The sequence below is a fragment of the Scylla paramamosain genome, chromosome 2 (assembly GCF_035594125.1).
Source record: "Scylla paramamosain isolate STU-SP2022 chromosome 2, ASM3559412v1, whole genome shotgun sequence".
Lineage (NCBI taxonomy): Eukaryota > Metazoa > Arthropoda > Malacostraca > Decapoda > Portunidae > Scylla > Scylla paramamosain.
The window spans coordinates 16,266,795-16,272,500 of NC_087152.1; the positions used below are offsets into that span (position 1 = coordinate 16,266,795).

The window sequence follows — 5,706 nt, forward strand, 5'->3', positions numbered from 1 at the left end:
TTGGGCAAACAGAGTACTTTCTGCAAACCGAGTAATTTGGTATTGATTAAACTCGGAAACCGAATACCTATCGTTTACTTTTACTCAGGAAAACATAATTTCTGTATACTTATCAACAGGACGCTGGTGGGGCTACAGAGTTGCTAGAGATGATAATTGTTCAAATTTACGTCACACACCATTTCTCGGTTTCGCTGTGGACTGAACCATGTAATACTTTTACGACATGATCCAATCCACAGCGAAACCGACGAATGGTTCAGGAGAGTGTTCGAGCATGCGTGCACGTGTTGCCCCCATGACAGCTAGCGTGGGTCCGTCTAGAAAGGCCCCACTTCTGAACCTTTCCCTCTTTCTGAATGGGTTAGGAACTGTGGATTGCGAGTGTACAGTCTGAGACTAAAGTTGTGTCAAGGTTTTGTCCGATTATGAAATGTAACGCGTGAAACATTATGAACATCCGAATGTAGATAAATGCTAGGTGCTGGCAAGCCTGAATCGTTTAAGCTGCAGTTCAGATAGCGGTTCAGTGCTTCACATCTGCCACTGTTGAGATAATGACCAAAGCAAACCAAGGGAATTAAAAAGTTTCCGAAGATTTACTGTGTCGGTTCCATATTCGGTGCGGAATGCGTTGTCTTACAATTCAGGAAATATATTGATCATCAAGTTTGCTTCAGACATTGCTTCAAAGAGATTAATGGTTCGAAAGGACAAAGAAACGCCACACTCGGGAGGATGTGAGCTATAATGACGTATGAGGTGTGGCAAACACAGATGCCTAAGTGCTACCGACCGTCTGTATGACATGCGGCAGACAACGCCATAAGCATCATAAGCCGTAAGCATCCTCTTAACCTATGGACTTCACAAGGTTAAAGTGATACCGCCTCTTTGTATTTCATGATTTAATTTCAAAATTACGGTTACCAGATCATCGGTGACAAGCAGGGCTTAGTTGTTTGGCAGTACATCACTGAACACAGCAATATTCCTGATGTTCTTTGCTATCTTTATATATATATATATATATATATATATATATATATATATATATATATATATATATATATATATATATATATATATATATATATATATATATATATATTGTTTGTGTCATATACAAATCAAGAGAAGCTTAAGGACTGCAGAAAATATTGAATACCAACTGAAACTTATTCTCACTGATATTTTCATGGAGAAAATCAACCTTAATACGATAAATATAAATATGCATACTTAAAACACACACTGTGTTGGATATTTCAACCTGACTGGCAAAATGACACAATGAATGGCTTCTTATTTCATATTCTAAGCGGGAGGATAGCGACTGTAAGAAAAGGGCTTATTAGAAACATCCTGTTGGCTTTCAAACTTCAGCTGCTTCACACATTTTAGTTGCAAGAGATTGGATGATTGAGGAGTGTCATCCATCCAGTGACACAACAACACACTTAAGGTGAGAGGCCACGGAAACCAACATGATTTTGGAACATAAATTGTCCCCATTCAAATTGGAAAATTATTTCCTGGTAAAAATAACATTTTTCATTATTTGCCAGATGCATTATCAAGCTAACAATTGACTGCAACAGCACCTTAATTATTCATCTGTTTTCATGGCCTAAGTAAGTTGGAAGGTTGGGTTGGCCAGCTGGTGGGCCATGGGGGTCTGGGGGGGGTTTCTTGTGCAGATCAGAAGTACTCCCCTTGTGGTCATACGTGGGCAAGCGATATCTCCTAAGTCCTGCATCCCGGGCTGGAGGAACATTTAGGTGGCAGCCACTGCAGCCCCATGCAAAGAATCAGACCTGCACCATGCAAACTTGCTTATAGTTGTTATCATTACAATCATCTTTTTTTTTATGTAAGAGGGGTGCTGACCAAGGGCAACAAAATGTGTGAGAAAAGGCTCACAAGAATGTCAGTCCCTAAAGCGAGGTTAGAAAGACTAATAAAAAAATTGAAGGATAAGTGTCTTGAAACCTCCCTTTTGAAAGAGCTCAAGTTACATGAAGTTATAAGTACAGAAGCAGGCAGGGAGTTCCAGACTGTGGCAAAAAAAAGTGATGAATGATTGGGAATACTGGTGAAGTCTTGCACTAGTGGGGTGGACAGAATAGGGATGAGAAAAAGCAGAAAGTCTTGTTCAGCACTCATGCTAGTGTTTTTTTCACAGAAATAGACTGCAGGGTTGTGATTATAAAAAAAAAAAAAATATCACAAATAACCAATATGTTTTCTGTGATTCTATATTTTATGGCGGATGCCAGTCTGGTATATAGATAGATGGTAGTTAAAGAAAAATAGTTATAATAATAATAATGTTGCTGCAGTCAGTATCACTTGTTAAAATGTTTATAAAAATAAGGTAATGTGGTGATGATGAAAATGATGAGCAAACAAACTTTACTTTACTATATGAGGAGCTGCCAAAAATGTCATATTTCCTGTGTATGTTGCTGCCCTGCCCACTGTGCAGGCCACTGCAGTTCTCACTCAGACCTCCACTGCTTGTGTTGTGATAAGTGCCACACTCACACACCTTACTGCCATCAGTGGCTCATTACAATCACTTAGAGATATCACAGATGAATTTGTGCCCCATCTAAGTACTGAAACTATGAATCCCCAAGAAGAGAAGGGCTCAAATAGTAGTTAGCTGGTGTACCATTATATTGCCACACTAATTCTGAGAGAGAGAGAGAGAGAGAGAGAGAGAGAGAGAGAGAGAGAGAGAGAGAGAGAGAGAGGTTATCAATATTTCTCATAAAATGAAGGAAGCATTCATAAACAGATTCCTGTGTTGATATTCTTCTCCAGTTCATGTTGTATTGTTATGGCACTTCATGCTGTAGTTGGTTGGTGCTGGTACAGTTTCTGTGTTTTTCACATGCACCATATTATTATGGCAGTTCATTCTGTAGCTGATTAGTACTGGTGTTTTTCACATGCATCAGAGACTGTGTAGCTCATAATGTTTACAGGCAGCCACATACCTCACATGTATGGAAGTGAATATCTGCCTAAAATTTGTGCAGCATACTTGTTTTATGAGGCTGAAATGCCTGAGTTGGTTTCACAAATTAAATTTACATTACTATATATGCACATCTTTTGTTGGGCTAGAAAACATTTGATGCACAGGCAAAACTATACTTTTTAAAGTAATACATAATCCTTGTCATAATTTTTCTAAGTCATAACAAAAAAACAAAATACTTGGCATGCATGACTAAATACTCATTTTATAATGCTTTGAGTTTGAACACATCTCTGAAAGCAACCCTGGCAGCACTGCCTCTGTGTACAGTCATGAATGGAGATCTTCCTTCTGTCATAAGAGGATGGCCCAGAAAAGGCAGCTTGAGATTTGAGGAACAAAGCTTCAGATGGAGGTGCCTTGTGCCTCTACATTGATATAACAGGATTATACTAATACAATATCCAAGGCAATGAAATAAATAAGTCACAAAGGAGCATTTTCCACTGTAGCTTTCTTATTCAAACCTTGAGTAACTTGTCTTGACTCTGTGGGTGGCAGCAGGACTCATGTCTGATCCACAGATACAGATGAAAGTGTCACACAAATTCATGTTCCATGTGTAAAGTGCAGCTTTGAATACTTGGTACAAAATGGAAGTAATAGAAGGAAACAGTTATTGACAATGCCTATACAGTCATTTTAGTTATCTTCCTGATAATAATTGACAACAACAAGAATAAGGAATTTTCATGTTTGCCATGGAGTGTCAAATTGACTCAGAGACATTCAGAAGATTCTGAATTGACCTTGAGAGAATGATATGAGGTGAAAGATCCACAATGAAGCCCAAGTCATAGAAATATGCCCTGAGCCCAGAGATGAAAGTGTAGATAACAATGAGGTACCTTGTCTTGCAGTGATGATCCTTCACCTTTTCAACATTACTATTCTCACTCCATTCCCAAAATGTTTTATTGGTAAAAACTGACTTGCAAAAAAGTTTCATCTCATCAGACTAACAACAATCATAGGGTATGTATGATGCTGCTTGCATATTTGTTAGTACTCTTTATAGCAGTGTAAAATTTGCCACGTCATAATGAGCGTTACAGGCAAAACAGCACAAAAAGAGAAGAGCTCTAGATGAAGCCATACATAGATTTCAAACGACATTCAGGGACGAATTAAGTTCGAAAATCAAGGTTCCACTATATATATATATATATATATATATATATATATATATATATATATATATATATATATATATATATATATATATATATATATATATATATATATATATATATATATATATATATATATATATATATATATATATATATATATATATATATATATATATATATATATATATATATATATATATATATATATATATATATATATATATATATATATATATATATATATATATATATATATATATATATATATATATATATATATATATATATATATATTTCATTTTTTATTTTCAGTGTAAGACAGCTGGAGATGAAGTAATGTGTGTGCCTCAACCTTCTCTTGGTGCATCCTGTTCAGTTCTCAAGCCACAAGTGAAGAGAAATTGTCATGGCAGTTCATGCTGTATTGTTCTGGCACTTCTTGCTGTTGCTGGTTGGTGCTAGTACTATTGCTATGCTTTTCACATGCATCATATTTTCACATGCATCATAGCAGTTCATGCTGTAGCTGGCAGGTGATGGTGCAGCTTCTTTGTTTTTCTCATTTATCAGAAACTGTGTAACTCATAAATGTAACATTTTGTTATTACAGCAGGTCTCTCTGGCCACTCATGATAACAACAACTGACTGTATGAGGACCAGTGTTATGGATTGTTAAGGTTTGGACATGAGGATATTGCTTTCAGATTCAAGTAACATAAATTCTGATTTGATGACTTAACAGTTTTACTTTTTTTCTTTGTATAAATTCAGTAAAATTATAAAATATTCTGCATGCACAGTAAACTCTAATTTAATTGTATTTTATAAGTCCCAAGTTAAATGATGCCTCTGATACACAGCCATTTCTGCAGAGGCTTACCACATCATGCAATCTGAGTGCCATAGAACAGTAATTGTCATGTATCCCACTTTTCTCCTATCAAACTGGAAAATGGAAGGCCGTACACCATCCTTTTTTGTTTCAGTCTTAGTCAGGTTGTTATTCCTCTCATTCTTACCTTTGGCACTTTGTGGTGTAATTCATTAGTCTGCTTGCTTTGAACCAATCCATAAATCAGTCATCAATTAGTTATTCATATCCTTACCATAGTAGTTGTTTTCATTATCTGCTGGCAATTAAAGGGTGCAAAAGGATGTGCTGCATACATTTATGACATTATTGCATAATCTGAGTGGGAGGAGCATCTGGCATTGTTGCAGAAAGTGTTAAAGAACCTTGATGATACATTGTACATTAATAGAAAGTAATTTTATTTTGGCTTACATAAAACAGGAATAAGCATCTGGAATTGCTACAGAAATTGTTAAAGAATCTCAGTGATGCAAATATCATTGTAAATTAATGGAAAATTATTTTTTAAGGCTTACATAAAACATTTTGGCCATGAAATGGATCAAGATGTTCATCTATTAGATGTGAAGCTGATGGATGTTGCAAGATACCCTTCTTCATCAAGCAATGAGGAATTGTTGAAATTTCTAGTATACTACAAGCTACTATA

The 5,706-nt window shown here is 35.9% G+C and overlaps 1 long non-coding RNA gene across 1 annotated transcript in view; it reads left to right on the plus strand.

Moving 5' to 3' along the window:
• Positions 1-330: 330 nt before the first annotated feature.
• The window catches only part of LOC135106584 (uncharacterized), a 6,826-nt gene continuing 1,450 nt past the window's right edge, over positions 331-5,706 (plus strand). Inside the window, exons 1-3 of the long non-coding RNA XR_010271372.1 lie at positions 331-841; positions 1,323-1,465; positions 4,495-5,706. The exon at positions 4,495-5,706 is cut by the window's right edge and continues 1,450 nt beyond it. This is a non-coding gene — a long non-coding RNA (uncharacterized LOC135106584). The remainder of the gene's footprint in view (positions 842-1,322; positions 1,466-4,494) is intronic.